The sequence below is a fragment of the Erinaceus europaeus genome, chromosome 5 (assembly GCF_950295315.1).
Source record: "Erinaceus europaeus chromosome 5, mEriEur2.1, whole genome shotgun sequence".
In the NCBI taxonomy this organism is placed as follows: Eukaryota; Metazoa; Chordata; class Mammalia; order Eulipotyphla; family Erinaceidae; genus Erinaceus; species Erinaceus europaeus.
In genome coordinates, this window is record NC_080166.1 from 5832558 (window position 1) to 5860196 (window position 27639).

The following is a 27639-nucleotide window of genomic DNA, read 5'->3' on the forward strand; positions in this document are numbered from 1 at the left end:
CACTTTCCCATATGCCTCTCCCAATCCATATCAAATAATATTGCATTCGCCGATCACAACCTAACCAACACAACGATTGCCACCTCAACATGCTTCACTTCAGATTGTGTCCAGAGACTTCACGTGTGGAATGACAACCCTTCAGCTTCATTACTCGGGTGAGACTTTTCCTTTCATAGTATACTCTAATTCCATCTCAGGTGGTTCACTTTCTAACAAAGTCCCAAAACCTAGATATACAGCAGTCTGTGAGAGAGAACATATGTTCACATGTATCCGTAAACTACTGCAAAATATATACCTGAAAGCAGAAGTACACTAGAGTTTGCAGTGAGTACCCCCCTAACACTTCCTCTCCACTATTGCAAGCTTTGGGTCCATGATTGCTCAACAATTTGTTTGGCTTCATATGTTAACTCTCTTTTCAGTCACCAGGTTCCAGATGTCATCAGGATGCCGGCCAGGCTTCCCTGGACTGAAGACCCCACCAATGTGTCCTGGAGTTCTGCTTCCCCAGAGACCCACCCTACTAAGGAAAGAGAGAGGCAGACTGGGAGTATGGACTGACCAGTCAACGCCCATGTTCAGCGGGGAAGCAATTACAGAAGCCAGACCTTCCACCTTCTGCAACCCATAATGACCCTGATTCCATGCTCCCAGAGGGATGGAGAATGGGAAAGCTATCAGGGATATGGAGATTGGGTGATGGGAATTGTGTGGAGTTGTACCTCTCCTACCCTATGGTTTTGTTAATTAATCCTTTCTTAAATAAAAAAGAAAAAAAAAGAAGCTAATGAAAAAAAAAATACTGTCCTTCATCTATGAACTCTTCCCACAGAAAAAGGTAAATAGTAACACAACAATATCATTTACATTTACATTATGCACACAATAATTATTTATAAAAGAAAGTTCAGCACGAGAAAAATTAAGAATTTCTCTTAAATAATACTGTGTCAGTTCTTGTGGAGCTGAACAAGCCTGGAGGCAAGATACAGAGTCTCAGATATTCAATTTTTATAAAAACTTATTTTACTATAGAGACCAAGTTCCCATAACTTTTTAAAAATTCAATTATTCAACAAAATAATGGTTTTTTATATTTATTTTATTTATTTATTCCCTTTTGTTGCCCTTGTTTTTTTTTTGTTGTTGTTGTAGTTATTATTGTTGTTGTCATTGTTGGATAGGACAGAGAGAAATGGAGAGAGGGAGGGGAAGACAGAGAGGAGGAGAGAAAGATAGACACCTGCAGACCTGCTTCACTGCCTGTGAAGTGACTCCCCTGCAGGTGGGGAGCTGGAGTTCGAACCGGGATCCTTATGCCGATCCTTTTGCTTTGCGCCACCTGTGCTTAGCCCGCTGCACTACAGCCAGACTCCCAACATAATAGTGTTTTAAAAGACAGAACTTTTGACATATGTGTATAACCTCTTCATTAAAAAAAGATAAATGTTTTTATCTTTGACAGAGGTAAAAAAAAAAAAATGATCCTAACCCCAAATTCCATTTTTCATATCCTTAAAATGTAACAAATAGACTGTTTTAATGCAAATACTGTTACAAGGAGTGATGGATATGTTTTAATTTACAATTTGTGAAACAACACAGTGAAAATTTAAGATTTCAGCTAAGTATATGAATAAAGCAAAGTCCCACACAACCTAGATAGATAACTTTCTTTCTAGATTTAAGTTGTTATCAATCGTATCAGTTCAATCAATAATTAGATGGAGTAAATTGTAGCATGAAGTATTTGTTCTCAGATTAGAATGTATCTATTGCAGTTTGTAAAACTGTTTTTTGATAAATTCCTCCAAGATATTATAGTTGGGCTTTGGAGAGAGAAAAACTCACCTCTTCACTCTTCATAGCCATAGCTACTCAGAAGCAACTATGCAAACTATCTTGAGACATTATAACTCATCATCAGAAGACAAATAAGATTATTAGTCCCTCCTCTCCCATCCTTCTCTTTTTTTTTTCCTTTTTTTTTCTACTACATCCTGAGACCCAAAGCTTGGATTTAAATTAAGCCTTAGTTATCATCCAGAATTAATGAAAGTGACCTGGTTAAAAAATAAAATATATAATGATTAGCAACAACCTGAGTATGACACATGCAGCATATCTTTGGTACTAAGCTAAATTTTAAAAATTCACATCTTTATTTATCTCTCTGAGTCCAGGGAATATGTCATGTTAAGGCTCGGTGTCTTGATTTCATATAATAGACGCTAGAATGCACTAACCTGATTGATGCTTTGAACCATACACTATCAGAATAAACTACTGTCAGATATCCTTTAACTGTGTTCTTTTGTATATGCTGCAGTCCTGGTGTTTCTTCATTATTGAATTCATTTCCTAGTCTGTCTGAAGGAGTCAGGGAAAATAACATCAAAGCGATAATGGCATTTGAAGTTATGAAGGATAAACAGATATTTGCATATAAGAAGAGTTGATCCAATATTGCAAGTCTCCAAAGTGTGCAGACTCTGTCCTCTTGATGTTTTTGTCAGCTCAGATTGCAATAGCACAAATACCACAGACAACTTGAAGATCGTAGAACTTTGTTTCTGGTGTGACTGGAGTAAGACTATCAAAGATGGCTGCTAGTATGTTTTGGTCCTGGCCAGGGTCCTCTTGTTATACTTGTTATATTTGCACACCTGAGAAAAGAGGGAGAAGGAGGACAGTCTTGCTAACTTCAAAATGACACGACTCATTCCGAAGGCCACCCACACACATCAATTTCCTTGATCCTAAATCACCCTCAAAGATCTCACCTCACATTATGATTATATACGGGGAGAATAGAATTTCAGCACATGAATCTGTGAGAAAAGCTAACATTTATTCTGTAACAACTGGTACTTATTTGATATTTACTGATTCGATTTATTTATCTCATAGGATAGAGAGAAACTGAGAGAGGAGGAAGATATAGAGAAGGAGGAAGAGAGACACCTTTGGCACTGCCTGTTTCACTGCTTGTGAAGCTTGACTCTGCATGTAGAAACAGGGGCCTTGAACCCTGGTCCATGTGCCCTGTAACATGTGCATTCAACCAAGTGTGCTACCATTCAGCCTCTGTCTTTACCCTTCTCAAACTCTTCTAAATGAAGTCTCATGATGGTACAAGTTGGCTAGCTCAGAGTCCCTTAAAAATAATTTTGCAGCTTTTATTTTCTTGCATGTTCTGTTCATGTATCTATAAACAGCTTCTCTCATGCTTCCTTCTCGTATGTCCTTCCTTAGCCATCCTTACTTGGTTGAAATCCCACTACCCTGGAGATGTTTTCCTTCATTTACTCCAGTGTGTGTGTGTGTGTGTGTGTGTGTGTGTGTGTGTGTGTGTGTGTGTGTGTGTGTAAGTTCTACACCTATTCAGATATCAAAATCAGGTCATAACTTTTTTTTCATAGGGCAAGGAGAGCATTTTACTTATATGCAGGTCAAAACTGATATTGAAAAAAAAAAGTAAAAAAGTAATCAAACTTTCCAAAACTTTGTGAGTGCTGTGGTTGTTATCATGGTAGAAGGACAGGGAACTTTGGTGGTGAGGACAGTGTGGAATGATGCCCCTGCAATATTATAATATTTGAGACCATCCTTAGATAAAAATTAAATAATAAAGTAGATGATGATAAAAATGAATTAAAAATTGATGTTTCCTCTCCTGGGAGCAGTCAACAATATTCATCTACTAATGTTAGTGCACTTTTAGATATTTCACCTTTTAAGGCATATTTTCACAGTGTTAGGTACTGCTAGGTACAGATGACAGTAACATCAATCTACTACATATGATTTAAATTGAGTATATCCATCATCTGGAAAGCATTCATGGAATCCTACTTGGATTTTCTCTTGATACTTGTTTTGAACATGTCACTGCATTACAGATTAATTCTTCCAATAGAAGATCAGGTGGGTCCTTCTAAATGGCAAAGTCAGATAGCTGTTTGAATACATAAGTTTCTATTAAACTTGCATTCAAGTTGGATTAATAGTAATGGAATCACAATGTGGCAAATACATTCACTATAATGTGTGTGCAAATGGAGATCTTGTTTTAATATCTGACAGCAGTGGAAGTGCATAAAGCAGCATGGCATTACTTATGATTCAGTAATGTAAAATGACTTCAGTGTCAGTGTCACATATAAAATATTTTCTTGTCTTGTAATTTGGGTTAAATTCATTAAGAACTACTATCAAGGGGCCAGGCGATTGCACATCTGGTTCAAAGTGCATCCTTTGGGCACAAGGACCCAGGTTCAAGCCCCTGCTCCCCACCTACAGGAGGAAAGCTTCACCAGTGGTGACGTCAGGCTGCAGGTGTCTCTTTGTCTCTTTCCTTCTCTATCTCCCCCTCACTTCTCAATTTCTGTCTCTATTCAATAATAAATAAATAAAATTTAAAAAAGAAATACTATGAAGTTTGAAGCAAAAACTAATTTACAAAATCATTTAGTATTTAATCATCGCGTTTAAAGGGTGATTCCTTTCCTTTGGGAAAATCTATCTCACCCTGGAGCTGAAAATATCAAACAGAAAGAAAAAAAGAAAGAAAGAAAGAAAGAATGGTCCCCAGAGCAATGGATAGGCATTGAGCCCCAGCAATCACTCCAGTGGTAATAAATAACATTTTTGAAATGTATGCACCATAAAAACATAAATCAAAGTGTGGAAATTGAAATCCATATGACTCTTGGGGCCAGGGAGATAGCATACTGGTCATGCAAACAACTTTGATGCCTGGGACAGGAAAGTCCCCAACATGAGCATAAACCACAGCTGATCAGTGCTCTTGTCTTTCTCTCTCTTCTTTCTGTAGCTCCCTCATTAATCAGAATGAACAGAATATATTTAAATATATATATGTGGCTCTAAACACATCAGCAAGCTGTAATAGCAGCCTGCTGATCTGGTGCTGCTGTGAGCAGCAGGGGTTCCGTAAGGACCAGATCACCACATGTGATCTCTGTCCCAGTGTATCTGTTGACTCTCCGGTTGCAGTGTGAACAAAGACACAACTGACAGGTGAATGACTGCGTGCTGACATGCTCCTAATCAGAGTGTACTGATGAACTCTGACATCGAATTTCAGATCATTTCCATGTGTTGATGAATGCCACTATCTTTATTCATTTCATTAGCCAGCCCCACGAACTGTAAAAGCGTTTTCATCGTATGGACTATTGACGAACAAGTGAAAAAAATCACTAGTTGTGTATCGAAGCTTTCCAAACAATGCTTCCAATTTTCGCCTCTCAAAGAATCCATGAAGTAACAGCTGCAATAACTTATTTTTTAAGTTTTTTTTAAATTTATTTTATTATGAGAGAGTCACTCAGCTCTAGCATATGGTAGTACTGAGGACGGAATCTAGGTTCCCTAGTCAGTTCTGTATTTTATCTCTGAGCTAGTTCCTTGGCCCTAAAATACAACAAAATTCAGACATCTTTTACTTAGATTTTTTTTTTCTTTCTTCATGTTCGCTTCCTTGAGAAGAAGCACAAGGTAAATCGTTTATTTTGGCTCATGGACACATTGTGTTCTGTTGAGACAACTGAGGATTTCATCCTGTCCTGAAACCAGTTGGGAACATACAGGCATCTTGCTACATTATCTATTTTCATGCCTGTGTAAGATGAATCCTTACTCAATAAATTAGCCCAGCGATATGAACAGAAGGGGTTTACTTCTAACATAGTTCCAGATTGTAATTCTTTACCGTCTACCTACCTACAAGGAGCCAAGACTTAAAACATTCTAAAAATGTTAAGATTAAAAACAACAGAGCATATGTTTAATTCACTTGGTATTTTTGAATATACATATTTATTGCTTTGTACACATTTCACTTCCTTTTCATCTTTTTACCTGGCCACCTAATTATTTTATTAACTGTCATTATTTAAAATATTAGTGGTTGAATTATTGTTGACTCTCCTAAAGTCTATCAAAACCTTGATGCTCAAGGAAAACTCAGTGATTTAAACCTACTGCAGTAAGGGGGAACACACTAGCATGACTTACTAATAGCACAAAAGAGAATGTCAGAGAAAGGAATTGAAGGAGTTTTAATGGCCAGCTAAGTGTTTCCAAAATCTTGCAAGGTAGGGAACTGGTTAGGTCGTGAAAAGTCTACGACATAATAGCTCTGGAGTTATAAATAACAGGAAGAGGAGGACGTCAGTGTAAGTTTTGATGAAAACAGTATGGTATTTGATGTCTAATTTACTATGTTGGTTTTTGATTACTACATACAAAGAACCACGGTTCTGGTGGCTTACAACTATGCTTACCATCTCATAGTTACATGAGTTAAAGACAAAACTTAACTGAGTAGCATGTGTAACCTCTCAAAAATCTATAATCTAGATGTTGGCTAGATACTGCCCTTTTTCAATCCAGGCAACTTCTTCCCTACAAACATTTTTAAGAACAGATTTAAGTTTCTGTGATCATAGACTAAATTCCTTCTTTCCTTGTCTGTTAGCTGGGTCTGTCCTCAAGTTCTAAAGACCTTCATGGTCCCTTGCAATGTGACTCTCTTTCATATTGTATCTGGGAATTAGAGGTTACCTTTTTATTTTTTAATTACTTATTTGTTATTACTAATACATTACAAGATTGTAAGGTTACAATACATAGATCCACACCACACCCATCACCGAAGTTCTGTATCCTCACCTTCCAACCTCCCAAAGATAACTACCAGTGTTCTCACAAATCTTACAAACATTTTGCTTTCTTACTATTTTTCTGTCAAGTTCATGTGCATCCAATCTCTAGATTTCACATGAGTGAAATAATCTAGCAGTTGTCTTTCATCTATTTACTTATTTCAATAAGTATAATCACCTCCAGTTGCATCCATGTTGTCCCAAAGGACACAATGTCATCTATGTCTTTTAGCAATGTCCTGTAGTTCTCACAATCAAGGTCATTCACCTCCTTCTTGAGATTCACCCCAAGGTATTTTTGGATTTATTTGTAAATAGGATTGAGTCTTTTATTTCCCTTTTCTCTGACTCCTTGTTTGTATACAAAAAAAGTCACAGATTTCTATGTGTTGATTTTATATGCTGCTAGTTTACTGAATTTATTATTTCCAGTAGATTTTTCATGGACTCTAGGATTCTCTAAGCATAGTGTCATGTCATCAGCAAGCAAGGATAGTTTTATTTCTTGTTTTCCAATCTGTATGCCTCTGATATGTCTTTCTTGTCTGATGGCAGTGGCCAGGAGTTCGAGAATAATGTTGCAGAGATAGCTTACATCCTTGTCTGGTTCCCGATTTTAAGGAAAAAACTTTCAGCTTCTCCCCACTGAGAATGATATTAGCTGTGGGTTTTTCATAAGTTGTCTTTATTATCTTGAGAAATGGTTCTTCTGTCCCCAGTTTCTGGAGGGTCTTTATCATAAATGGGTGTTGGATCTTGCAAATGCCCTTATGACATCAATTGACATGACCATGTGATTTTTATCTTCACTTTCATTCTTCACTTTCAACTGATAATTTTGCTTTCATTTTCACTGGAAAAAGGCAAGTAGTGAAAATATTTCCATGTTCATCTACCAGATCTAGAAAACCAGTCTTATCACTTCTAGTGAACTCAGCCATCTTTACCAACCTGTCCAAACAATGTTTCTACTGAAGGCCAAATCTTCTGTTCCACCTAACAATTAAGGTACATGAATCTAGTAATTTTCCTTCCCCTCCCTCCCATGAAGGCTTCTCTTCCCCCTCACCCTGTTAAGTCATTCCCATCAGCAACAACTTGTGGCTATTTCTTCTATTAAAGTTTTGTCTTGGAAGCTGGGTGGTGGTTCATTTTTAGGCACACACAGGACCATGTGTCAGGACCAGGTTCAAGTTCCTGGTCCCTACCTCCTGGGGGAACCTTCATAAATGGCGGAATAGTGCTGCAGATAAGTCATATTCTCTCTCTCTCTCTCTTTCTCTGTTTCTTACCATCAAAAATTGGAAAAAAATAAAATAATTTTTCACTCTGGAGATAGCAGTTCTTGACTTAATATTAACTTAGTCTATTTTTCAATATTTTAATATGTATAAATACAAGCTTTACCATGTCCCAAACTAGAAGCATCAGGATTCACTTTCCCCCTGCCTCATGAAATCCTCTGTTCAGTTCTGCCCCACTAGCGAAAGATAGAAACAGGCTAGGGGTATGGATCCACCTGCCAACACCTATGTCCATCGGAGAAGCAATTACAGAAGCCAGAACTTCTACTTTCTGCATCCCAAAAACAACCTTGGTCAGTACTCCCAGCAGGGGAGAAGTGATAGGAGGGAGAAATTAAGAGGACCCTGAACTCAACTCCAGCTCCATCAGGACCTGGAGAGAGAGAGGAGAAAAAGGAAAGAAACATTTGGAAGTAGTAATGCTATTGTGAGTGGCTTGGAAGGGAAGAGAGGAAGGAGGCTGGAAGAAAAAGGCGCAATTATTTACAAATGTAAGCAGAGGCCCATGTGTACAATCTTAAGGGAACTGCAGTAGCTTGCAGTGAGGAGACAGAAGATTCAGAATTCTGGTGGTGGGAACGGTGTGGAATTATACCACTGTTGACATGAAATTTTGTAAATCAATATTAAATCACTAATAAAATTTAAGAAAAAGAAATTCTCTCTGTTCTCTGTAATCAGTAAAAATACCTTTGTACTGCTATGAACATAGGAGTACACACCTCTTTTTGGTTGGGTGTTATGGAGTCCTTGGGGTATAACCCCAGGAGAGGAATTATTGGGTCATATGGAAGGTCCATGTCTAGCCTTCTGAGAGTTTTCCAGACTGCTCTCCACAGAGGCTGTACCAATTTACATACTCCTATGTTCATAGCAGCACAATTCATAATAGCTAAAACCTGGAAGCAACCCAGGTGCACAACAACAGATGAGTGGCTGAGAAAGCTTTGGTATATATACACAATGGAATACTATGCAGCTATCAAGAACAATGAACCCACCTTCTCTGACACATCTTGGACAGAGCTAGAAGGAATTATGTTAAGTAAGCGAAGTCAGAAAGATAAAGATGAGTATGGGATGATCCCACTCATCAACAGAAGCTGACTTAGAAGATCTGAAAGGGAAACTAAAAGCAGGACCTGATCAAATTGTAAGTAGGGCACCAAAGTAAAAACCCAGTGGTGAGGGGTAGACATGTAGCTTCCTGGGCCAGTGGGGGGTGGGAGTGGGCGGGAGGGATGGGTCACAGTCCTTTGGTGGTGGGAATGGTGTTTATGTACACTCCTAGCAAAATGTAGACATATAAATCAGTAGTTAATTAATATGAGAGGGGGAAATCAATTGTATGTCTCAAAGTTTCTCAAAAGACAAACTGAATCTTTTTAATATATAGGCTATGTATTTGATATGCGGACTCTCTCAAAAGCCTAGACCAAGTAGATTAGAAGCTTCCAATAGCACAGCTATATACAAGATACTGGGTACTGTACAGCAAACCATAACAAAGGGACTTTTCAAAGTTAACCCAATTAACAAATAATGTGAAAATAATATTAACTATTGATTGTCGTTTTGAACCCTAAGACAGCAGGAACCTCACATCTACACTATAGAGCCCCTACTTCCCCCAGTCCTGGCACCCTTGGATAGGGCCCACTTTCCCGTATGCATCTCCCAATCCAAACCAAATAATATTGCATCCGCCGATCACAACCTAACCAAAGCAACGATTGTCATCTCAACATGCTTCACCTCAGACTGTATCCAGAGACTTCACGTGTGGAATGACAACCCTTCAGCTTCATTACTCGGGTGAGACCTTTCCTTTAATAGTACACTCTAATTTCATCTCAGGTAGTTCACTTTCTAACAAAGTCCCATAACCTAGATATACACCAGTTTCTGTGAGAGAGAGCTTATGTGCACACGTATCCATAAACTACTGCAAAATATATACCTGAAAGCAGGATTACACTAGAGTTTGCAGTGAGTACCTCCCTAACACTTCCTCTCCACTATTCCAAGCTTGGGATCCATGATTGCTCAACAAATTGTTTGGCTTCATATGTTAACTCTCTTTTCAATCACCAGGTTCCAGATGCCATCAGGATGCTGGCTAGGCTTCCCTGGATTGAAGACCCCACCAATGTGTCCTGGAGCTCAGCTTCCCCAGAGACACACCTTACTAGGGAGAGAGAGAGGCAGACTGGGAGTATGGACCGACCAGTCAACGCCCATGTTCAGTGGGGAAGCAATTACAGAAGCCAGACCTTCTATCTTCTGCAACCCTCAACGACACTGAGTCCATGCTCCCAGAGGGCTAGAGAATGGGAAGGCTATCATGGGAGGGGGTGGGTTATGGGGATTGGGTGGTGGGAATTGTGTGGAGTTGTACCCCTCCTACCTTATGCTTTTGTTCACTAATCCTTTCTTAAATAAAAAATTTAAAAAAAAATACCTCTGTAAAGTAAGTAAGATGATCAATTAGGTGTTTAAGATTTAAATAGAAATGGTGGGAGTTGGGCGGCAGCGCAGCAGGTTAAGCACATGTGGTGAAAAGCGCAAGGACTGGTGTAAGGATCCCGGTTCGAGCCCCCGGCTCCCCACTTGCAGGGGAGTCACTTCACAGGCGGTGAGGCAGGTCTGCAGGTATCTATCTTTCTCTCCCCCTCTGTCTTCCCCTCCTCTCTCCATTTCTCTCTGTCCTATCCAACAACGATGACAACAATAACTACAACAACAATAAAAAAAAAAAAAAGGGAAAATAAATAAAATTTTAAAAAGAGAAAGAAATGGCGAATTTACATGAAGCAGAGGAATCAGGAGAAATATATACTCAATAGTATTAACTGACAATAGATGGGATTTTATGTTTGGCAAAATGACTTTACATATTTAAAAACATTTACAAAAGAACACATTTTCTTTTTAGGACTCCTAATAGCAGCAAGTATAATCACATAGTAAAAATGCAACTATATAAAACAGTACAAGTAGACCAATCAGTGTTTCACTGTGTATTCACAGGCCTTCTTCAGAGCACAAGATGCAAAGCAGAACAAGGGCGGCTTTAGAAGTCTCTTTGGCACGATCAGCTGCATCATCATCTGCGCAATGAATTAAGTCATTATGGAACAAGAGACCAGACTGTCACTGTCCACCTGTTTTCAAAGCCTCCACACGTTTTGTGGGGGAGTGGAAACATTGGCTTTTCAGAAGATAATTGCATCAAAGAGCTGAAAAAGATAAGCATTTTAGAATCGGCTTCTGGGGTACGTAATGATTAATGAAGAGGATGTGTAACCGAAATCTATCTCCAAAATATGTTTGATTGACTCATTACATTAATCAATTCAGGGAGTCAGGCAGTAGTGCAGCGGGTTAAGCATATGTGGCACACAGAGCAAGGACCAGCATAAGGATCCCAGTTCCAGCCCCGTCTCCCCACCTGCAGGGGAGTCGCTTCACAGCGTCTTCCACTCCTCTCTCCATTTCTCTCTGTCCTATCTAACAATGACAACGTCAGTAACAACAATAATAATTACAACAACAATAAAAAAGACAACAAGGGCAACAAAAGGGAAAATAAATAAATAAAACTTAAAAAAAGATTAATCAATTCAACAAATACATATTTCTTCAGTGGGTCTTCCTCTTTTACCCTCTAGGTGCCAAGCTCAATCATGCTTTTATTTTCTTATAATAGACTATTACTTAACCAAAATATGATCTCAAAGTTCTTAAAATCAGTAAATGAGAGAGTTGCATAATAAATCCTAAGAATTACAAATAAAATATGACCAGTGGCTGAATCAACCAGAAGAGTGTATAGTTTGCCTATAGTAGGTCCCAAATTTGATGCACAGCCCCTGCTAATCTGTGAGGAGGCCTCTGCCTCTAGCTCTGTCTCTGTCTCTCTTTTTTCTTTCTATCACAAAGGCTGGGATATAGCACAATGGTCTTGCAAAACTTTCATACCTGAGGCTCTGAGATCTGAGATCTCATATGTTATCCCCAACACCACCATAAGCCAGAGCTGAGCAGTAGTCCTCTGTCTGTTTATTTCTTTTTGTATCTCTCTAATTATAAATAGATGTTTGTAAAAGGTTTAATAAAAATAAAATAAGAGAATTACAAATAACAAGAGTAGCACCACCAGATTTTTTGTTAGTCCAAATTAGAATTGATACCAATTTGTTAAGTCACAGGCTTTGACAATGGAGAATCAGGACCTGAGAATTTTGTGATTGAAAGTTTTTATTTTAATTTGTAGAAGCAGTAATTTTAGCAAAAAAAAATGTTGATTCATCATTATTAATGGTGGCCCCAGAAATTAGGACCTTGTTATATCATAGGCCATTCTTGTGTAGTTTCTTTTTTGCTGCCTTAATGAGCTTAATTACCAACACTTAATTACCGAACACAAAAATTCTCACTATTTAAATGAAAAATACCATTTCCATATCAGCCCTATTTCTTAGGGTATTTATTTCTCAGTTCAAAAACAACTTTTTTTTTTCAAAATTAATGTACTTCACAAATAAATCTTGTCAGATGGGAAGCAGAATGATGAGCTAAGTGTAAAGATTACCTAGAACATTATCTTTTATTTAATTTGATATTAATAATATGTTACAAGACTGCATGATTTGAATGTATAATTCCACACCAAACCCACCACCAGAGTTCTGTATCCCCACCTGGATGGGAAGAGAGGCTGGGTCATCCTATTCTGCCACTCAAGAAAGACTAGTCTTGTAATGAGTGCAGCCTATAGTGTTTCCAGTTGTGACTATGGACTGTGAGTTCCAAATGGCAGTGTCCCAGAGGTTATACTGGCTCCTGTGTTAAATATGAGCATATAAGCCAGACTCATGTGGCAAATAGTTCTATATATTAAAACAAACTGGACAATACTTTATTACTGAAGAATGTCTTTGACAGGAATGATATTTTTTATTTTTTTATATTACATAATTACATGTCAGCAGGGGTTTAAATCCACACCATTCTCACAACCAGAGTTCTAAATCTTCAGTCTCCCCACTGCAATCCACCACAGTTCCCCTAAAGTTGTGGACATGGGCCAACCATCATACCTACAACTATCTGTCCATATTTATACATAGCTGTCCCTTTTTTATCCTTAATCCAATCCTCTCTTCCCCTCCAAGCCACTCATGACAACATAACTAACTCCATATGTCCCTCTCCTTTTTCCTTCTCTCTGGGTGCTGATGGAGCTGGAGTTCAGAATCCTCTTATCTTCATCTTATCAGTTCTTCCCCGCTGGGAGTCTGGATCAAGGTTGTTTATGAGGAACAGAAGGTAGGAGTTCTGGCTTCCATAGCTGCTTCTCTGCTGGCCATGGGTGCCGATAGGGTGGATCCATACCCCCAGCCTGTTTCTATCTTTCCCTAGTGGACCAGAGCTCTGGAGGTGTGAGAGTCCAGGATGCACTGCTGAGGTCATCTGCTCAGAGAAGTCAGGATGGATAGGAATGATTAAAAGTAAGTGGAGATCTGCATGGAAGGTTGTAATGACATGTGTGTCTTAATCTGCTTATATGGATTAAAAATGAGTGAATGTCCTGATTAGCAGGCTTAGAAAAGGACTGAGATATGACTCATTGATAAAAAGAAAAATAACAGGAAAATCATCAACTGGAAACTTTTTAAAAAATGTTTAATTATTAAAATTTAAAAAATAGAGAGAAAAGGAAAAACTGAGTAAGTTCTCAGGAAATAAGTTTTAGAACAAGAAGTGTCAGTGTCTCAGAAAAATAACAAGAGGGAGAAAAGGACTGCAGTGCCTTTGTTAAACACGAGGCTGCAGAGAGCCAAGCGGCTGTCTACTTATCTGGGGTGCCTTCATATGTCTGCTGCTTGTGTGGAGCCAGGTGTCCCTGTTCAGTCACCAGATGTTGGGGTTGCATCCTGGGAGAGAGAGAGACTAGGAGCTCCTGGCAGAACCAGAATGCAAATCTTTACTGATGCAGGGGTTCCAGAGTTGGGTGTGAGCGCAGCAGGTTTAGGCCACGTGGAGCTAGCAAAATGGCTGCCTCCCCTCTGCATGCCAGCCCTTCTCCAGGTCGGGACACCGAAGAGAAAAAACGGGGCGAAACTAGGAATAGCAGTGGGCTTTATAGAGTAAAAACAGAATTGGCAAGTCGGGATGGAATTGGCTAGGGAAGAGGCTGGAGAAAAGAAAAAGGCATTCTGAACTATAGATTTTGCTGGCGGGAATGGGCAATACCCTGAGGGGATAATGAAGGCAGAAGATTGATATGTAAACAATACTCGTATGGAATATGGTGGTTTATGGGTCCTGCCTAACTCAACCACATCTGTACAATTTCCCAACAAAGAAGTCAACTATTCAACAGGGGAATAACAAGAAATCAAGACTATGAACTCTGTGTCTGTGACTATTTTTACTATAATTGACACTGAGACTGCCTGATGGTTAAGGAAGGAAAGTAATGTTTTTCTTAAAAATTCTGAGGCAAAATGACGTCAAATAGCAACCCTTGTGTGTGCCTGAAGTTTAAGCCTAATATAGTCTCTACTGTGTTTGTTTATTTTAATCTTACGAAGAAGAATCTGTCATAGATTTTCTCCTCTCTCATACAGAGTGTTTGCTTGCAAGTTTAAGAAAAAAATCAGAGAATAAATAAAGATAAAAGTCAACTTCTGTAATAACTAATGAAATGCAAGCAGATTAATAATAAACTTACTATCAAAGTGGCACAAACATAAGCAATACATGATGCAATGATATAGTGGGGGGGGCGGGTGACAGTGCACTAGGTTAAGCACACATAGTACAAAGTGAAAGAATCCGCACAAGGATCCTGGTTCGAGCCCCTGGCTCCCCACCAGCAGGGAGGTAGTCACATAAGTAGTGAAGCAGGTCTGCAAGTCTCTTTTCTCTCTCTCTCTATCTTCCTCTCTCCTCTCAAGTTCTATCGTATCCATAAAAAAGAAACATCTAAAAGATGATCACAAGAGCAGTGGATTCAAAGTGCTGGCACAAAGCCCCACAGGGATAACCCTGGAGGCAAAAAAAAAAATCAGCATATTATAGAATCAGAGGTATTTATTACTAATAACCCTTCTGAAAACAACATGATACATACACATCTATTCATATATATGTATGTCAGTGCACTATTACTTTGACTTACAATAAGCCAACTGGAATTTTTTAAGATACACAGTTAAATGGACAGTGAGAGTCTCTGCAACAAATAAAATTGAAGAATGAAACCTAACCTCTCCATTTCACCACACAAGTGGATCAAGGAGTTGGATGTTAGAATATAATCTAGAGGGAGTCGGGCTGTAGCGCAGCGGGTTAAGCGCAGGTGGCGCAAAGCACAAGGACCGGCATAAGGATCCCGGTTCGAACCCCGGCTCCCCACCTGCAGGGGAGTCGCTTCACAGGCGGTGAAGCAGGTCTGCAGGTGTCTATCTTTCTCTCCCCCTCTCTGTCTTCCCCTCCCTCTCTCCATTTCTCTCTATCCTATCCAACAACAACGACAACAACAATAATAACTACAACAATAAAACAACAAGGGCAACAAAAGGGAATAAATAAATTAAATATGAAAAGAAAATTAAAAAAAAATAATATAATCTAGCAAATACTTTGAGGAAAATAGTAGCATTCATTTCTGTCTAAATTTTATAGACATCTTCAACAGTACAAATACTTGCAAGGAACAAATAGTTGCAAGGAAGATTAAAATAAAAATAAACCAATGTGGGTGTGGGGGGATGGTGGCCGGTGTTGTAGTTCCATCAGTCAGTCACCCCCCCAACCTGCAGGGGGATCATTTCACAAGCAGTGAAGCAGGTCTTCAGGTATCTATCTTTCTCTCGCCCGCACTATCCTCCCCCTCCCTCAATTTCTCTCTGTCCTATCCAACAACAACAATGGAACAAATGGCCACCAGAAGCAGTGACTTTGTAGTGCAGGCACCAAGCCCCAGCGATAAGCCTGGAGGCAATAAATAAATAAACAAACAAACAAACCAATGGGATTACATCAAATTAAAAAGCGTCTTCTCAGCAAAAGAAACCAACACCCAAACAAAGAGACTCCTCACAGAACAAGAGAAAATCTTTTCATGTCATATATCAGACAAAAGGCTAATAGCAAAAATATATAAGAGCTCACCAAACTCAACAACAACAAAATGACCCCATCTAAAAATAGGGAGAGAATATGAACAGAATATTCACAAAAGATCCAAAGGGCCAACAGAGATAGGAAGAAATACTCCAAGCCATCGATTATCAGAGAAATGCAAATAAAGACAACAATGACGACAATGAGAGACCCCTTCACTCTGTGAGAATATCATATAACAGAAAGGATAAAAAATGCTGGAGAGGTTGTGGGGCAAAGGAAACTTCAATAATTTATCGATTTCTACATTATGAGAAGATATAAAATAATCAGCTATCATTTCAATAAAAGTTCTCAAGCATTAACTCTGTAGTAAAACAGAATTTGAGTTTTGACAAGAATGGTACTTAATTTGAACCAAGTTGAATAATTTTTTTATTCCAGTTTTTAAAGGAGCAGTGACTTGTACTGGGGGAGAAAAGACTCCACATCATCATGTAAATCTTTTTACTACTCATCTACTACTGCAGAGGAAATAATCACACATACCATGGGGGTGGGAACTAGGACAGGAGCCTGGTACTTATAAAGAGTCCCCAGGACTGATATTTTTATCAGAGAACATTCATTCTTTTGGTTTGAAAATGAGTTATCTAAAATGCGTCATTTTGTTGACTATGTACAACTTAGTATACATTAATCCATCACTTTGCTCAGAGAAGAAAAATTCAAAGAGGTAAGAAAACACAAGATAATTGGAAATAAGGTTTTGAATACATATAATAAAACTGACAAAACAAAGCTATTATCTACGGGAGGATTCTATTCCAGGCCAGACTTGACCTCTCAAATCTATTCAGTAACATAAATAAAGCCCCTTAAAATTTCTTCAGAAGATTACTGAATCTGGAGATCTGATGTAATCATTTCAAAACCATCTATGCCTAGGGAGTCACAGAATACCTACTGAGTCACGGCAGTGAGGCATCACTGCATGAAGTTTAAAACAACTGACTCTTTTTATGACAGTCTTTTGAAAAAAAAATCACAACTTTCAAAAGAGTGTTTTCATAATGGTGACAGGTGTGCTGTGATTACTCATCAGGCCATGAGCTTCACATAAAAAAGGGCCTCTTTTCTCCTCATGGTTAAGCAGCTCAGCCATGAAATTTTCCGTTCCACTTACAAAATAGATGCTAATTAGTAGATCTCATTTATTAAGCTTTCAAATATTCATGACAGTGAAATGATTGGGAAAGATGTGAAAAGGGATGTGGAGTCACATGTTTAAGTTACTTGGCCAGTCAAGTCAATAAACATAACTAGTTCAAGACACAGCAGGGCATCTTGAAAAAAGCGTGGGTTTTTAGATGAAGGAGTTATGGATCTTGGTCTTCCTTTGTAAGATACGAGGTTTTGAAAGTTTGAACAAACTGCTTTTCTATGACCCATTTTTTTCATGTTATCTCTGATGGAAATAATATGTAGCTTGTGGTGTAGTTCTAGAATATATATATATATATATATATTTTTTTTTTTTTTTTAAATATACATACTAGATATATATGAATATATATAAATACATATGCAGATGGATGAGAAAGCCAGGTGATAACTAGATATCATTTTACCTTCTTCAAAGTTATTTTTCAGAAAGAAATATATCATCAGGTGAAAGAGCAGTCTTCTTATTGCTCCTAGTAAGATCTGTAATCATTCAGAGACCAGAGACCGTAATGTAAATAATAGAGAGTGATCCTTGGATAAAGAGATCCCTTCTGAGTAAGGTCAAAATAAAACAGGCATGAAGCAGAGCCTTTTTTCAGAACAGAGAACAGGAAGGCCCTGGGGTGGGGGGGAGTGGAATGTACCACATATTATAAAGACCAGAAAAATCTTTTTTGTGTGTATGTATGTTCTTTTAAAAATTATTTTTTTAATTCACAAAATGGAAATATTGGCAAGACTACAAGATAGGAGGGGCACATTTTCACACAGTGCCCACCCCCAGTGCTCCATATCCAATCCTCTCCCTTGATAGCTTTCCTATTCTTTAACCCTCTGGGAGTATGGACCCAGGGTCATTGTGGGATGCAGAAGGTGGAAGGTCTGGCTTCTGTAATTGCTTCTCCACTGGACATGGGTGTTGGCAGGTAGATCCATACTCCCAGCCTGTCTCTCTCTTTCCCTAGTGGGGCAGGGCTCTGGGAAGGTAGGGCTCCAGAACACATTAATGGGGTCCTCTGTCCAAGGAAGTCGGGTTGGCATCATGGTATCATCTGGAACCTGGTGGCTGAAAAAGAGTTAAGATATAAAGCAGAACAAATGTTTGACTAATCATGAACCTAAAGGCAAGAATATAGCAGATGGAAATTTGGGGTCTCCATTTTGGAAAAAGCTAGTAGGTCTATTTTAGGTCTATTCCAGAGGGCCCATGACTTTACTAGTCAGAAAAATCTTATACTGACTCAGAAGTCTACTGTTAATCTGGAATCTATATCAAGAGAATGTCTAGATAAGTAACTTGCATGTGCACACAGCAATTTCTCAGGGAAAGTATAATTGAAGCCTGTGGCTAATTAAAGACTCTAAATCTTAGACAGAAATAGCAAGTCAAGATTTTTAAGATAATATCTTTTGAGATCATTTGAAATCTAAACTTAACTCCTTCTGGGAAATCTCTAGTTTTGTTGATTATTGCTTCAAAGCCAAGCTTCCCTACATAATTTCTGTTTTGTAGGTTGCTTTATTAGTAAAATTGTGATTTTTAAGACTGTTGTTCCTTGTGTACAGTTTTATATTTCCCCATGATAGGTGCCCGCATCACACCCTACATCAACTTGTCCTACTTTGCCATCATTCAATATAATTTCTTAAAATCCAGCATTATTAGTCAGTTTGAAAGTCAAAAATAACACTTTCTTATGTGTGTGTGTGTGTGTAAGAGAAAGAGAAATTTTATCAACCGACCTCGCTGAAAAAAAAAAAAAAGACTTATCTAATAATTTCTAAACTGCCAAAAGTGAAATCTATACACTCAAGGGAAAAAAAGAGGCACCTTTGCCAAATACTATTTCAGAAATTGAAAAACAAATCAGCATAATTCTACCTCTTCCTGTACTTGTAGTTGAAGTAAATATTAAGTAAAAGAGTTGGTTTTGTTAAGTAGTTTACATAGTCTAGATTTTCTATTTAACCAACTCTCTCTAGTCACTAGGAAAATTCATCTAAATAAAGTTACTGAATAAAATAGGAAACTGTCAATGCTTCTTGAAGTATTTCTTCTTCATTCTGCTTATTCTCAAAAGTTCATTGTTCAGATCAGAAGAGAAAGCACAGGTAGAACCTGAACTGGAATTGGAGTATCGCACCAAAGTAAAAGACTCTGGGGTGGGTGGGTGGGGAGAATACAGGTCCAAGAAGGATGACAGAGGACCTAGTGGGGGTTGTATTGTTATATGGAGAACTGAGAAATGTTATGCATGTACAAACTATGGTATTTACTGTTGAATGTAAAACATTAATTCCCCAATAAAGAAATTTAAAAAAAAACATGAATTCCCCAATAAAGAAATTTTTTTTTAAAAGTTCATTGTTCAACCAGAAAAGAAAAAAAAATAGTTCAAAAGAACCACACTCAAAAAATATTTGAAATATTCCATACTTCCTTCTGAATTTTAAAATAAATGCTAATGATATTATAGTAGAGAATAACTGAAATATGCTGAAATGACACTTCCAAAAATAATCTACTCCAAAAAAAAAGAAGTGACAGCACTGGCAAAAAAAAAAAACTGAATTATTAGATTTTTCAGAACTCTGAAAACCAGATTTGTAGCAATCTTAGAATTATTATTTTTAAATAAATTTTTCCTTTTTAAAATTATTTATTGATTACATAGAGACAGCCAGAAATTGAGAGGGAAGGGGATGATAGAGAGGGAGAAAGAGAGACACCTATAACACTGCTTCACAACTCACAGCTTTCCCCTTGCAGGTGGGGATCAGGGTCTTGAAACCGGGTCCTTATGCATTGTAACATGTGCACTCAACCAAGTGCACCACCACCTGAACCCAGCAATCTTAGAATTATTTAACTAAGAAAGTCTATGGTAAATCTAGGGAAGTTGCATGAAGTCCACCCAGGTTTAATCTCTGGCACTGCATATACCCAAACTGAGAGATCTCATCTCTCTCTCTCTCTCTCTCTCTCTCTCTCTCTCTCTGTCTCTCTCTCTCTCTCTCTCTCTCTCTCACACACACACACACATAAATCTTGCACCAGGTAGAGTGCCTGACTTACAAACATGAGATGCTGAGCTTCACCCATGTGCCAAAGTGACTCTCTGATTTCCTTTCTCCTCTCGGTGTCACCAGCAACAACAGTAACAAAATCTTTTTTTTTTTAATTTCGTATTACCGTTTCAGTATTGATTTACAAAATTACAAGTCAACAGGGGCATAGTTCCACAGCGTTCCCAACACCAGAGTTGTGAATCCCCAGTCCCTCCATTGCAAACCACTGCGGCTCCCCCAAGCTTGCAGACATGAGTTAACCATCATCTCTACAACTGTCTGTCTGCATTTGTACACAAGTGCTCCCTTTCTCATCCAAGTCCAGTCCTTTCTTCTCCTCCAAGGCACACATAACCCTTTTACTACATCCAAATATCTCTCTCCTTTTCATCCTCTCTTTCTGGGACTTGATGGATCAAAATCTTTATATAAATAAATTTCAAGAAAAAAAGCAATCGGTCCTTGGTAAGAACAGTGGTTTTTATCATGTTCCAGGCACTGCAGAGTGGGAAAGAGCTGGGAGTCTTTGGAAGTCCTATTCCCAGGGAGGGTAGGGGCACCGAGCTTTGGTAATAGGTCCAATGTGCAGCTATACCCTGTAATCTTATAATCTTGTAAAGCACTATTTAATCACTAGTAAATAAGTGTTTTTGAAATCCTATTTCCAGGGAACTGTCATTGATGACATGTCTGCTATTTCCCAAGAAGATACAACACTCAAGGCCAGTTTTATGTGACCTGACTCGGACCTCTCACAGCGTAAGCAATCTTTTCACAAGAGTGTCACTGACAAAGATCAGAGGAAATAATCGAACATCTCTGTGGAATCAGTAGTGAATAATGAATAGGGCAAAAAACAGGAATCAAAATAAATGCTTCTTGGGTAGAGGAGATAATATAATGGTTATTCAAAAAGTCTTTCATGCCTGAGGATCCAAAGCCCCAGGTTCAAGCCCCTACACCACCGTAAGCCAGAGCTGAGCAGTTCTCTGGAGGGAAAACAAAACAAAATGAAACAAAACAAAAACCTGTAAAGCAAAAATCAGATAAGATAGCCATAGGCAGATTCGAAAAGTTCTGCTATATACCTGTGACCCCTGAAGGTCAATGAAATACTGTAAACTGATAATTTACATATGGATTCCTATTTACCAAATAAAGGAATATGTTAAATTTTCCTTCAGTTCTATCAGCTCTAACTAGTTCATCAAGATGTCCGTTATGGGTGTGTTGCACCCAAGTAAAAGATTCTGGAGTGGAGGGGGGTGGGTTTCAGGTCCTAGAACACAATAGCAGAGGAGGGCCTAGTGGGGGTTATGTTGTTATGTGGAAAACTGGGAAATGTTATATGTGTACAAACTATTGTATTTTACTGTCGACTGTAAACCATTAATTCCCCAGTAAAGAAGTTTATTTAAAAAAAAAAACAAAATAAAAAGAGGTCAGTTATGCATTCTATCACTTCAGTTATCTGCCAAGAAATTTTCCTGCCTCCTTCGTATCAACATCCAAAGAATCTTCTCCCTTGTCAACAAGATGACCTGCCTGGTAACTCAGTTCTCTACTTAAATTATTTTTACCATAGGTAAACTTTCAATCTCTAAGTATAGCCTATGAGCCCATTCACAGTTGAGCACAAGTCCCTAGTTTTCCAACCTCATTTCTGATCTTTCTTCTCAGGCATCACCCTCTGTTCTAGTCACCGGGGGTCAATCGGCTCCACAGCTGCAAGTCAGTTCTTGGGGCCCCTCCGCATGCTTTACACCTTAACATCCAGTGTGTTTCTTGCTATGGATTTGGCCAAGATGAAATGATCTCCTAAGAGGGAATTTCCTTCTCATTGAGAAGATAAGTTTAATTGATAATACAATGGAAGGGCTCTGGGGGAAGCGGAGCTCCAGGACACATTGGTGGGGCTGTCTGTCCAGGGAAGTCTGGTCGGCATCATGCTAGCATCTGGAACCAGGTGGTTGAAAAGAGAGTTAGCATACAAAGCCAAACAGAATGTTGACTAATCATAGACCTAAAGGCTGGAATAGTGCAGATGAAGAGTTGGGAGGTACTCACTGCAGACTATTGTGTACTTTTGTTCTCAGGTATATATTCTGGGCCCAACCTTGAAAGCCTTCTTGGTCTCTCTAAAGTATAAGTCAGTTGGCCACAGTTACACCTAAATCAATCAGTTGTTGTTACTACTGTGTTTCAATAAATAAGAGAAGGTCATTTATTCCATGGGCATCAATCCTTTAAAAGATAACATAGACAAGCTACTGATATCACTCATTCTCACCATGATACCGATCAGTCTACACTGATCAATAACCACAGCTGCAATAAATGCTACTGACCTTTACACCAAGTGCTCCCTTTTCATTTTCTTGGCCACCATAAACTTAGCTCCAGACATAATATTAATCACTTTCCTTCTGTGAGCACTTTACAAATATCACCATTAGACCATGGAACTCAAGACATTAAAGATAATTATTTATATGGCTCAATTCCAGGTCTGGCTGTTTAGAGAAGGGGTAGTGGTCATATTTTGTGTGTGTGTGTGTGTGTTTTCATTGCTTGATATTGTTTGTTTGTTTTGCTTTATATTTATTTATTATTGGATAGAGACAGAGAAAAATTGAGAGTGGGGGGAGAGAGGGAAAAAAAGAGAAATATCTGCAGCCCTTCTTCACCACTTGTGAAGGTGGGGATTAGAGGTTTGAGCCTGGATTTTTGCATTCTTAAGATCCTTGCACCCTGTAATGTGTGTGCTTAACCAGGTACACCTCTGCCTGGGCCCTTGTAAATAGGTTTTGATAAACAGTTAAGTATCTTACCATGCCCCTTTCCTCTGTGTCAGTAGTTTGACTCCATGATGCCTATAGGTATGGACACTGGACTTCTGGATGTTTCTATTGTGTGTATAGTTTAAGTAATGCCACAGTCTGCTAACTCATCTTCATTCATGGTAGCAACTGCAACTTGGTGGCTGAAAAAGCATTAAGATATAAAGCAGAGGGAGTCGGGCAGTAGCGCAGTGGGTTAAGCACACGTGGGGCAAAGTGCAAGGACCTGCTTAAGGATCCTGGTTCGAGCCCCCGGCTCCCCATCTGCAGGGAAGTCGCTTCACAGGCAGTGAAGCAGGTCTGCAGGTGTTTATCTTTCTCTCCCCCTCTCTGTCTTCCCCTCCTCTCTCCATTTCTCTCTGTCCTATCCAACTATAACAACAACAATAATAACAATAAAACAACAAGGGAAACAAAAAGTGAATATAAATAAACATTAAAATTTTTTTTAAAGATATAAAGCAGAACAAATTGTTTAATAATCAGGAACCTATAGGTAAGAATATAGCAGATGAGATTTGGGGTCTCCATTCTGGAAGAAGCTGGTAGGTCTGTTTTAGGTATATTCCAAGGGGCCCTGATTTTACTAATTTTTGCCTGAGCCTGACAGCTAACATGCAGGTGGGCTAAAGGTATTGTCTGGGGAGATGGTGCCTGAGTTGGAAATGGGACTAGAAAGCTGAATCAGGGCAGAGTGTAGCTTCCAAATATGGAAAACATATATAAATACCATTAACTCTAAACCCTACTGATCTGATCTGGGGCCCATAGTCAGCACAGGAGCCTGTGTAAATCTTTATCCCTGTAGGTCTGAGCTCACATTCCATGGTGACAGCAAGGAATATTCGAGGCTGCACTCACTTCAGGACCTGTCTTCCTGGCAGAGAATGTTGCTTCAGCCTCCCTGTGGAGAGTGGGGCAGTCCCTACTATTGTTGTTCCACATTGAAGCAAGGTCCTGGAGAGGCCCATAGGAGGGTCCACAGTGCTGTTCCTGATGGAGATGGCCAGCGATGTTGGAGAGAGGGATCTGTTGGAGGTCTAGGGCTATCAGATCTATGTGGGAATCCCAGGATTCCCTGACTAGGGCCCCAGATGATTAGGTGGCCTAAAACCATTTTTTCTTATTCATACGAAACAAGCCCTCCTGTATTCAAGTTTAGCCGAGAAACTACAGCATTTAAGTTACATCTTTCCTCACTACGAATTCTAGTTCTCTATTTTCACCATATCTGAAGTCACAGGAGTTCACACTCCTATTAATGCTGATATTTTTATGTCTGTCTGTGAATTACCAATATTTCTAATGGCATCTGGAATAGTGGATCCTTTCCAAAAGGTTTTGATCTACATTGTCAGATCTGTCAGGGGAGCTGCATTAATTGTATTAAGTTTGAACTTAATACAATTTATTTCTTAAATAATCAGACTTAAAATTGTATATGACTCCTTGATGAGAGTATATGACTCCTTGAGTAGAATAGACAGAGGCATGAACACATCTCCAGCAGACTCCTTGAGTGACCCGGTCCTCTGTCAATGAGCCATAATATTTTATCTTTTTATTTCATTATGTTTAAGTAAAAACAGAAGTTGAAAGAGAAGTGAGAATACAAAGAAGCTAGCTAGATGCATCACTAGTCATGTAGCTTCCCCACTACAAGTGGAAACCTGGGGCTTGAACCTGGGTCTTTATGCACTGTAGTCTGTGCATTCAATCAGGTGAGCCACAAGCCAAACCTTGTTATTATTATTTTTTTCTGAGTAATAGGGTTTCAACAGTAGATTTAAAATAACCAGTAGACCACACTAACAAATGCAAAATCACCTAGGTTTTAAGTTTCCATTTATAAAGCACAGACAGTATATATATATATTTTTTTGGATAGGTATCTTTGTTTTCTTTTCTTTTCTTTTTTTTAAATTTTTTATTTATAAAAAGGAAACATTGACAAAACCATAGGATAAAAGGGGTACAACTTCGCACAACTCCCACCACCAGAACTCTGTATCCCATCCCCTCCCAGTCTCATAGACAGAATTCTTATGGCAGGATTCACAAGATTCTAGGATTTTTTTTTGAATGGAAGTGAACACTGATTTCAACTTAAAGACACTGGTCACACAGAGCCTCAGAAAAACAGACTGACTGGCTGGGAGTATGGATCCACCTGCCAACGCCCATGCTCAGCGGGGAAGCAATGACAGAAGCCAGACCTTCCACCTTCTGCATCCCACAATGACCCTGGGTCCGTGCTCCCAGAGGGATAGAGAATAGGAAAGCTGTCAGGGGAGGGGGCGGGACATGAAACGCTGACGGTGAGAATTGTGTGGAACTGTACTTCTCTTATCCTTTGGTCTTTCAATCATTATTAAATCAAAAATAATAATTAAAAAACCACAGCTTGTCCTATGAAACTTTATTTTTTCATTTTATTGGGGGGAGGGCTAGTGGTTTGCAATATGGTTGTTGGCAGGCAGGCACATCAGTATCCCATGGCCCACCTCAGTCTCTCCCATGTCCCTCCTCCCGCCCGAGTCTCTTGCTTTGCCTCACTATGCCCTGCCCAGTCCAAGATTCACTTTGTACTTTCCTTTTCTGGCTTCTTTCTTAAATTCCACTTATAAATGATGTCATCTCACTTAACATAACGCCTTCAAGTTCCATCCAGGGTGAAGAAAATGAGATGACTGCATCGTTTTGATAGAGGAATCGTATTCTATTGTGTATATAGACCACAACTTTCTTAGTCACTCCTTTCTTTCCTTTTTTTTTTTTTTTTGTTTGTTTGTTTGCCATTGTGACTCAACTTTTTCACATAGAAAGAGACAAGTCCCATAACACTAAAGCTTGTCCAAGTTAAGTGGGAGCCAGGCTCAAACTTGAGTCATGCTCATGGCAAAGCTGAGACCTTCCCCAGATAATGATGGCCCTGAGGTATGCCTGTATTCAATATTTCAGTTTCTAGAAGTAAAAAAAAAAAAAAATTGACCACTTAATAAAACTGAGGATTAAGGGGCAAATTAAATTATTCATGAAGCTGTCATGGATAGAAGTAATAAAAACTGGAAATGTATTACAAGTAATCTGATCAGAATTTGATATTTTAACCATTACACCGGAATGTCTAAAATACTAATGCCATTTACATACGTCCAATACTCTAGCTACTGGCCTTCAATTTTAAATTCGAACTAAACTACCCAAATCTTACTTCGAACTAAACTACCCAAATCTTACTTCGAACTAAACTACCCAAATCTTAATGTAGGTGGAGGAGGAAGGTAACATAGTGAATATACAAAGAGACTCTCCTGCCAGAGGCTCCAAAGTTCCAGGTTCAATCCCCTGCACCACCATAAGCCAGAGCTGATCATTGCTCTAGGAGAAAAAAAAAAATCTTAATGAGCCACAACAGAGTTTACCCGTTAGGGCATATGCCTAGACATGGAAAGACCCAGGTTTCAGCCAAGATAGCACCCGATAATGCCACAACTTGGGAGGGACTCAGTACGGTGGCATCTCCCCCTCTTTGTTCTCTAGTATGCATCTGAAATTTTTAAAAGAAACATGAAAAAGTTGGACCAGGAGCAGTAGAATCTCATTTGTGCAAGGCCACAAAAGATTATATATATCTAAAGTCATAAAAAGTGATTTATTTCTTAGGATTCACAAGTTTATTTTAAATTTGGAATTCAGATTCAAGTGCAGAATATTTTAAAACCAATTAGTAGAAAATAATGCACATCTGTGAAAGATGTCTTCATACCGTTCTGCTAAAAACAAAACGGTGACACTCATATTTCCAGCCCGTACTTCCGAAGAGTGATTAGATGAGACTATCAGACTACAAATCGGGGCTGATGCTATCGGTGAACGTTAATTGGCTCTAGCAACAAGATAGATGAAATGCTCGAAATCACACGGCAATGCACGAACATCAGCACTGCCTCGGGAGCAGCAGCATGCAGTGGGAAAGCAATTATTTCTCAATCAGTGGCTTCGTCAGGCCCAGACACGCCAGGCCAACCTTTTCTACAGATCTGTAGCTACTTTGCTTCCACAGCCCCTCCACCTGTTTCTTCTTTCTCAGCATGTTCTTGTTAATGTATCCTGGCTAATATTCTTTTAATCCTTTCTGTCTTCTCTTTCTGCCTTTCTTGTTCTATTTTTCTTTTCTTTTTTTTTTAATTGATTTAATTATTATTGAAAAGACCTTAGGATAAAAGGGGTACACATTCCACCCAACACCACCAGAATTCTGCATCCTATCCCCATCCACTGGAAGCTTTCCTAGTCTTTATCCCTCTGGGAGCATGGACCCAGGGTCATTATGGGATGCAGAAGGTGGAAGGTCTGGCTTCT